The sequence below is a fragment of the Ctenopharyngodon idella genome, chromosome 9, assembly GCF_019924925.1.
Source record: "Ctenopharyngodon idella isolate HZGC_01 chromosome 9, HZGC01, whole genome shotgun sequence".
NCBI classification, from domain to species: Eukaryota; Metazoa; Chordata; class Actinopteri; order Cypriniformes; family Xenocyprididae; genus Ctenopharyngodon; species Ctenopharyngodon idella.
The window spans coordinates 36,921,730-36,931,854 of NC_067228.1; the positions used below are offsets into that span (position 1 = coordinate 36,921,730).

General features: G+C 36.5%; 1 long non-coding RNA gene across 1 annotated transcript; it reads right to left on the reverse strand.

Moving 5' to 3' along the window:
* Positions 1–386: 386 nt before the first annotated feature.
* Positions 387–3,341, reverse strand: LOC127519209 (uncharacterized). The gene is made up of 3 exons (XR_007931745.1): positions 3,118–3,341; positions 1,756–1,850; positions 387–1,611 (listed from the first exon to the last, which is right to left on the reverse strand). It is a non-coding gene; the product is annotated as an uncharacterized LOC127519209 (long non-coding RNA).
* Positions 3,342–10,125: the final 6,784 nt, after the last annotated feature.

Here is a 10,125-nt window from a genome sequence, read left to right on the forward strand (position 1 = left end):
CTATTATACAGATGGAAAGACTTAGACTTTTGAGGACTGATTCTATTGAAAAGTTTTCTGCTGTTTGGGTCCATTTCTTGAACATTTGGACAAGTTAGCCGCTCAGCCGGCCCCCGATGACTTCTCTGAGGTTTAAGCTGTGCATCCCTTCTGACAGCTCTTACTATTGCACTTTTGTATAATTTGTATACGGTATATATTTATTATTTTATTTCTTTTCCCTTTTGTGTGTGTGTAGTCCAAGCCAGTGTTGTTTGTTTTGTGTTTAAACTTGAAAAGTCCTTAAAATAAAGTATTCAAAAAAAAAAAGAAGAAAAAAAGAAAAAAAAAAATGCCCCCATTTGTAAAGCCAAAAGTTTCAAGATGTAGGAAAAAAACCAAGCACATGGGAAACAAGTGTTTTTATTTAAAAATAAAAAAGACATGAAATGACCACTATAACCAGCAGATGGCAGCAGAGAGCATTAATTAGCTTATTAACCATTTCAACTCCCTAATATAGTTTTTTCCCCCCACACATTTGACTTTTTTTAGATTTATATTTAGATATTATGAAATCTCTATTAAAAAATAAATCAATTTTTGACAAGTATGAAGTAGGAAAAGTCATAAAGTCTCATCAAAAACAAAAACTGAATTACACAGAAAGCAAGTAAAGGGTGCTCCTTTTATAACCACTGAAGCTGTCGGTCAGTTCTGTATGAAACTATTGAAGATCAAAGGTACATTTAATAAGAGTAGAATATGAACATTTTTCCCAATAAAAATAGGTTGTTACAAGTTAATTTGATCTGCATCTCAACTCAAGCTCAGTGCTTTTCGACTGTAAAAACCACAGCACAGGATTGATATCGTCAGTCATTATATGAATGACTTTTGAAAAGGTATTGAATTAACAAAAATTATCATTTAACTTTAAGGAGGTTCCCTTACACTTGAGTAGGAAAAAACAACAACTTCATATCTAGAAAATTTCAGTGAGTTTTACATTGGTAATACTTTAATAATGTGGGAGCACAGAGGCTAATAGGGGTAAAAGAAATTATTTATGTCACAAACCGGACTAGTTTCTTTCACAGTAAACATAACATCTAGTTCATACTCTTGAATGCAAGGTTAAAGTAGTCCATGTCTAGTGTTTTGGACTAACCTATCAATACCGTAGTAAATAAATATATTCATTTAGTTCCAAGGTATATCAAATATATATATGTATAAAATATTTATAATGGATTCCATTAAATATAATGGAAAAAACATAAACAAAACTGAAAATTAAAACACTAAATAAAGTACTGTCACTGAACAAAAACCAAACTGAAAGGACAAACTGAAAATAAAACAGACAATATAATGGACTAAAACACATCCGCTGGTCTTGTATAATCATTCATTCATTCATTGGTTATTTTTATAAGCACATTTACAAACAGCCCAAGGTTGACCAAAGTGCTGTACAGAGCATTATAATCAAACAGATCACAATCTATAAAATAAGATATACAAAAATAAGTAATTCATTAATTTCATTCTGCATCCAATAAGGCGTGGTCTACTGCTGTATGAAAGGCAGCGGTTACACTAGAGGTATCGGAGGAACTGGAAGTGATTCTGGGAAAAACAAGATCATTGTATAATATAACAAATAATATAACATCCCTTATTTCCATCATCACTAAAATACGAGTCTGTGCACTTTTTTTTTTAGCAAGAATTGGACACATTTCTATGAGATAAAATGCAGGAAACACTTACTATTTTTAAAGACACAGCAGAAGGTGATGGCAAGAGTGACAACAATGATCAAAACCCCTCCTATGACTGTGCCAATGATGATAGGATCCAGTTCACTGTTGGACAGATTATGAACGATATGAAGAAACAAGCATTGGCAACATGTTTAATCATGCTGTAGAATATTTAATGTCCATGGAGCACAAAAGCAGTTATTAAAATATCAAAGCTGCTCTTCTGTCATGTCATTAAAACACTGTTAGGGCCGGTTCACACTGAACACGTTTTTGCTGTTGAAAACACGAGACACATGTCAGTAGAACGAAAAAAATGTGCAAGGTCTAGAGAATTTTTATTGTTTAGTCAATCTGTTTTTGTATAGTCAGGTTTTAGTCAACTACATGTCTGGGCATTTTAATCACATCACAAAACTTGTAATAAGGATTATTTTGCTCATAATTATAATCACAACAATTGTTGTCATTTGAGAAATGTATTTCACCTGTGAGCACAAATCAAGAGAATGTCGACTCGTACACATGGTGTATTTATTTTGCTTCATCTAATTTCATGATTTATGATAGGCTATTTATCATATAAATTAAACAAGAAAACAAACACAAAAATTTAAACGGTGAAATTCCTAATAGTAATTCCAATAATTCTAAATCACATTAATGTTTTTGTATTAAAACAACAGCAAAAGGACTTTTTGTCGCACAGAGGTGTATAATAGTCAAGATTTCATGTTTGTATTTATTACAGTTCATCACTGAAGGTTTGATGGCAGATTTAGTCACAGACTGACTCTTTCATTGAAGCAGAATATCTCACACGGAGATCACTAAACTCCAGCTTACTTGTTTGTCAGTGTTTTCAGATCATCGGCGCTTCAATGTAGACAGAGTATGTACATCATGGTTGCCAGATTGCAAAGAAAATGTGTCCTTTTAAAGGGTTAGTTCACCCATTTCTGTCATTAATTACTCACCCTCATGTTGTTCCACACCCGTAAGACCTTCGTTCATCTTCAGAACACAAATTAAGATATTTTTGATAAAATCTGAGAGATTTCTGTTCCTCTATTGACAGCTATGCAACCAAAACTTTGGCACTTCAAAAAGTTCATAAAGAGATCGTAAAACTAATCCATATGAATCAAGTGGTTTAGTCCACATTTTCTGAAGAGACTTGATCACTTGTTATGATGAACAGATTGAATTTAGGTGTATACATATATATATAAAACAATGTGACCCAAACATAAAAAGGTTGTCTTTGAAGATTAACATGCCCAGTTTATTGTAACTTGGAATGACATGCAGCCGGGTGTGTTAAACAAGGACTTTAACATGCATCTTGTATTAAGGTAGAAATACTTACACCATAATGTTGTTCTGATGGTGCTCGGACAGTGCCAGTAAACGCAGTCAGTGGAGCTCTTACGCTAAACCTGAAAGAACTGGACAAATGAAACGCGTTTATAAAGATCTACCGATGCAGCGCTGATAGCAGGCGCTTCTGGTTTGGTGATTCCAGGAAAGTGGGTTTGTACACTGGTTGAGATGTAGTCTCAGCTTCAGACGTCACGCCCACGGACCGCTGGCTGAACTTCTGATGCATGTGGCACACTTAACTGGAACGCTTTTCGAAGTCGTCATCTGGTTGGTTGAATTTATACAGGATGTCCGGGAGACGTGTGTTGCATTCTTTAATGGTCCACCTGGAAAACGTCGTGTTTACAACTGTGACATCGTAGGGTACATGTCAGTCAAACGTCCTCTTGGGCGGTCCGTGGCCAGTGAGAGCTGCGATGAAGTCCAGACCTTCTGCCGTCAGTCTGCAGCTCTGGCTACGCGAGACTAGTTGAGGTGAGGTGTGGTCTGGAGTTCATGTTCTGGAGATCCTGGATAAAAGACAACAAATAGCTTCATTTTGATCCTTATTTTCACATTTCAAGTTTCTTGTTGTCAGTTGTCATGTCAGAAGATCGTTCTCCTCCCCAAACATAGTCTCAATCCCGTTCTCGAAACGCTCACACCAGCGCTCATTCTCGACATTTCGTCACACAGCTTTGCGGCTGTTTTTGCAGTAAACAAAGAGATGTGGGTGTTTTTTGGCTCCTAAAACCGAAGTATTGAAAACAACAACCTTTTTATTTCTTAACACATCTATGTGTCTAGATAAGGATGACACATCAAACAGTGTGTGATTCCTCTCAACACAGAAAGTTTTAGATCTTTTATGCACAAATGTGTTATCACACGGTTTGTGTCAGATGCTTTTTGTAAAATCAGGTCAGAAAATTTCACATGCAAAAACAACAAACTTTATTTAAATGTATTAAATCTTCACTTTTTTTTTTTTTTTTTTGCTTTTACCAGTGATTGGCAGAGAGGGAAAAAAAAAAAAAAACTCATTGTGTTGCTTCCAACCTTTTCTCTGAGTTGCTCATTTTACATGTAAATACAGCCAATCACAGCACAGCATGGGTCTTAATCTTGTGATTATGGTGATTTTGTCGGATGTCGTCTTGATTTTAGTGCACACATCACCAAACATCCTTCTACAGCTGCAGCATGGAGAGAGCACTGCAGCATGAAGAACGGTCGGTCACTGGCACAGAACAGAAACCGTGAAAGGACTCGGCCAGATATTCATATCATTCCTCATGCTGTTGGACTGCTGAATGCCTCTCGTCTCTTTTTCCACCGCCTGTTTCTTAACAGGATCATTTTTGTCATAATCGGAGCTCTCATTATTGCACTGTTTGGTTTTGCTTTGTTTTCATTAAAATCTCTCCTGCATTCAGATCCTCCGCCATTCCTAGCATTACAATATGGATGTGAAACGTCAGCAAATAATCTCTTTTTAAGTGATTTTAATTTTACATGCTTTATTTTGATATTTAGGTTCTTTTTGTACAAAAATAACTTCTAGACAACCCATGTAAAGTTAATCATCAAGCACTTATGCTTTGCTCAGTGTGTTTGTTACATACCATGCACTGATTATATGTAAAATATAACTCGCTTTGGCCACTATTTTTCTTTTCCAGCTGATCCACACGGCATCAAGAATGAATGTGGATCCTGATTTGCGTAGTTGTGCACTATTCTGTGTCCTTTTTAGCATACATAGTGCACTTCTAATGCCGTGAAGATGCATTTAATTAATGGAGAAAACAAACTTGTGTCTGTCATTATCCCTTACTGTAACATATAACCGCCTTGAGAAGGTGCATTAAACTGGTTTTCTAGTGTACAGCGCTACTGTACATGTGTGACATGACCAGAGAGATCATGTGCTGGACACAAATAGACAACATTCACTGCATGATAGACATGATAGACACTTCACGATCCCCGCAGCGTCTCCACCAGTGTGTCCTTGATCAATCCACTTTACTCTAGGTTACTCCAGCGGGATCGTCCCTGTAATAAGAGCACTGTAAGTCACTTTGAATAACAGCATCTGCCAAATGCATAAATGTAAATGTGATTTTTGTAAATCCTTTTTTTGTTAGTGTCTGGGGCACAAACGCTCAATAAAGCTGCTTATTTCTTAAAGTTTACTTTTTAAAGATACTACTGTAATATAAATGCATACATACATTTCATACAGTTTCTGTTAGGGGGCTTAAACGGTTAGGTTCACACAAACATATAAATTCAGTCATTATTTACTCACCTTCACGCTGTTCAATCCCTTTTTTTTTTTCTGAACACAAAAGGTGATTTTGTCAAGTTTGTCCTGCTGTTTTCTGTTCAGACAGTATCAGTCAATGGAGTGAGTTGACTGACACAATAAGGGCAGGAGGAGTGATGGAGGGTCTCGTCCATGGTCATCTACACCATCCCCAGGATCTGCTGTGGCTCTCCATCCTCAGTGCTCACACTAGTCCGAGGACATTTCACATCCTACACAAATGCACAAACATAACACAAAAGCAGTCATTTTAACAGCACAATGTAGCAGTAACAAAATGATCTTACTTTCTATTTTTGTTTCAGGTTCATCTTTTTTTTCCACAAATGCTGCCGTCACCTCTCCTTGCAGGTCCTGCTCCACCACAAAAGCTCTGCAGCAAACATACAGACATCAAGAATCAGAAAAGTGCTGTAATAACTCTGTTTAAATTACAATAATTACAATAAACTACAAGTTAAGATTGAAATAGACTTTGTATTCATTTCTGTAGTATCCTCACTCAAAGCCTTTGACGGCATCATTCCTTCATCAGTCTCTCTCCTCCGGATAAACACACGTGATCATCTGTCTGTCACAGTCACCAGCTCAGTCACCATCAGCACTATACTTCCCATCATCCTCTCTGGCTCACACCTGTTCTCAATCCCCGATCACCTGCACCTGTAAGCCATTACCCTCTTCAGGACTCCCTATATCTGCAGTCACTTTCCTCACCTCAGTGTCTGGTCTTGATGTTGATACCTACCAGTTCACCTTTCCGCACCTGATCAGCATGTATGGTCTCACCGTCATCCATCCTCATAGATCCTCTGCTCCAATCCTGATCATCCAGCTGTTTCCCATCCGTCGCTACAAAGAAACAGAGACTGTTACTACAGAGTTAAGCATTCCATCTACTCACCTGTTTGATTCACCTGATCTCTGTTACCAGTGTCAATAAACATTGTAAATGATATTACCTGTGTTGTCTCCTTCTGTATTCTGACGCGGTCCCTGTAACATCAGACAAGATTCAAGTTTCCTCTGAGGTTTATGTGCTCAAATCTACATTCACATGTTGAGGTAGTTGATGGTGTGTTTACTCACTTTTTATCCAACACAAATATCCTTTTAATTTATCAACAGTACTAATGGACAAATACAATATATAACTTGTTTATATATTTTATTTATTTACATTATTTTCATGTAATGTAAACAGTGTTGACAACAGTGACTTCTACATAATAGAATTAACACACACATCACTCAGATCTCTATTTCATGTTGTGATGTGATCATCATCTGCAATACTTATTGAAGATTTTATTAAGGAATATTAATTGAATATTTTCCTGTCCGATGTTAAACAGACATTTAGTGAGCATCTTTAAGATGTATATGGTTTAGAATTCATGTAAATCCACTTTAGAGATGTAAGTGTGCTTACCAGAGCTCCCCTGTTAGCTATACATAAAACATGTTTTAACAGTAAAATCACACATACTATATCCTCTCCTGTGGCCTCCTGGAAGCTGGGATAGAAAAGTATCCATCAATAAACACTTCAGAATCTGGACGGATGCAGTAGGCCATCCGGGAACTTCTCGCCTACTCTTTTATGAATATTGAGGTTTCAGACATACTACTTTGTTCACGTACTGTTTTCTCCTACTGTATAGTAGGTAAGTAGGCATATTCGGACACACTTTAAGTAGACGCTCATCTGAATCTCGCAAGAATTAGTACATCACCCAGGTAATTCTCGCCTACTCTTTTATGAATACTAAGGATTCGGACATACTTATTCGCTTATTTCATTCTAGTAATATCAAAGTGGTATAAGCTTATTTTAAAGTTCATTTTGCTTGTAAACCTAACATCTCATTCATCAATAATTTTGGAAACATCATAAGTCAAGAAGGCAGTTTTACTTCACAGCTGAAATGTTAAAATTATTACAAAATGGTTTTAAATTCTGTCACCGCAGCTACCTCCATCTCTGTCTCTGCTGGTCCAGTCCAGCCCGCTGTCTCCTCCGTCACTGCCGGCACCGCCCAGCCTCCCTCTCCCTCTTCCCCTACCAACTCCCTCCAGCTTCTCACCTTCTTCTCTGCTGGACTTCTCGGTCTTCAGCCCTGCCTTGGTGTATGGACCCCCTGGCTCCACCTTGGGCCTCTGAGCACATGACTCCACCTCGGTCTGTTGACCCATCAGCTCTACCTTAACTCCACGCTCCCTGGTCTCCACCGTAGACTGTCATTCCACTGACTCCAACAGGCCCCGTTGTTCCTCTGGCTCTGCCTTGGTCAGGCGTCACCCTGGTCTCACCACAGGCTTCTAGCTGTGTCTCAGCCCTCCACCCCTTCGGCTCCACTGGGCACCGCCTTCCCTCCGGCTCCACTGTTGTCCTCAATCGCTCCGGCTCCACCGCAGGCTTCCAAGCTCACCGTGTGTCTTCGGCTCCTTGGCTCAGCCCGGGTCTCCATCTCGGAAATCCCCTTGGTTCCGCCCGGACTCACTGCTGACCCAGGTGAAAAAAAAGTATAGTTGAGTACATTAAAAAAATACTTAAATACAAGCAAGTACATTTGTAGTACATTCTTTATTTTGGTGCTAAATAAAAGTGTCAAAGTTATACACTATAAATACACTAATTCAAAGTATATTTGTACTTCAGTAGTACTTCACTGCACTTAAATTGATTTTTAGTGCAATGAAATAAAGTATACTACCACAAAAATATACAGAGGAGTTTTATTAGTGTATTTGTTAAAAGTTTGCTTTAAATGCTTTAAAAATTATTTCAATCTTAGTAGACTTTTACATAGTAATCCTAAGTTTAAATGAAATTCATTTTATTACAAATATATTATTAATGTACTAGTTATAAGTACATTTTCTCAACTGTGGTACTTAAGTACACTTAATGTAAATGCACTAATTAGCACTAACTCTTAAATAGTTTTTTAGTGCATTGAAATAAAGTATACTACCGCAAAAATATACAGAGGAGTTTTATTAGTGTATTTCTTAAAAGCGTGCTTCCAATGCTTTAAAATTAGTTCAATCTTAGTAGACTTTTATATAGTAATCCTAAGTTTGAATGACATTGATTTTCTTACAAATATATTACTAATGTACTAGTTATAAGTACATTTTCCCAACTGTGGTACTTAACTATACTTATACTTACTTAATATAAGTTGAGTATAAATATAAGCTCTGATGACTTTTTGAAACGTGAACAGTTTTGGTGAATCGTCTTTCATCGGAGGGATATGATACATTAAAATATCTCTTTTTTTTTTTTCGTGTGGCTTTTGAAACCCCGTTATTTTGTGACTCCAGGTAAGATTTGTATTTAATTAACTGTGCCAGTCGTATTTTTGATACAAAGTGTAACAGCGCGTCTTTTTCAATGCAGCTACATTCAATTTGACCAATCAGACGCGATCAGATGAAGATGCTGCACGCAGAAGTAACTGGTAAGTTTTTAGTTGCTGTTTGCGTAAAGAAATAAAAAAATAAATAAAAAACTGAAATCTTAGTGCAGTTTTCTCAACTTTTGATTTTTTTTTTTTTTTTTTTCCAGTGCAGGTGTCTAATTTGTGCTTCCTTTGAGTCATTCATGTAAAAGTTTATTTTTTTAATTGTTTGTTTTTGGTAAAGCTGCAGGGTACTTGTCGTAGTTGCCTTGGCATACAATATTTTGCAAACTTTTCATTTCTTTAAATCTTTGCAACAGAGGTGTAGAGAATGCATGTTAGCATTACCACAAAATACAGTCATGGGAATTACCCGAGGTTCAAATAAACCACAATTGCTTTATTGCTTCAAATATCAATATCAGTGAGTTTGTGATTGAACTTTGCTCACTGTAAATGGTGTTGTTGGGCTTCTTCTAATCTTATGTTCAGTGTAACTCAGAGTGCTGCATAGTGACGACAGACAAGAGGATACAAATGGACACTCGTGTGTCAAGCTTGATGAGGATATAGTCAAAAGGTAAACTGAGAAGTCAACAAAAATACAGCTAGTATTATACAAATTATTTTTCCCTTTCACAGATCCTGTGATAAAGCAGCCTTCAAATACTACAGTGTCTGAATTACAAGACCTCAGTTGCAGAAAATGCAAGTTGTGCTCAAAGAAGTGACCCTCTGCTTGAAGATGAAGATGTGACATTTAAACTCTTGTTTCTTTGTTTGGTTCAGGCATTTGCATGCTTACATTTGTAAAAAAAACAAACAAACAAACAAAAAAAAAACTGTACTTTGTTTTTCAGTGACTTTTTCAGAAAATTGTTTGAATGTATTTTGGTCAAAAGATTAAATGCCACTGTACTTTTTTAATGTACTGTAAGAATATTTGCAATGGTGTACACAATATGTAGTGCATTAAAGTTTTTAGATTTCAAAGTGTGTGTGTGTGTGTGTGTGCTTTATAATAAACCAAGTAGTGTTATGCTAATGCATTTGTAATGACCTGAAATTGTATTGGAAATGTACATAAAGCACATTAAAACAATGCTTCAAATACACTCTATCTGTAATAGCAGAAGTATTAAAAGTACATTTTAAATGTATTTAAAGAAATACACTTAAATTGCACTAAATGTACTAAATGTAATGGGTTTCAGTGTATTTAATATATTGCAAATAGCTTAAAATTGAACTTATGTACATCTTGAAATACGCT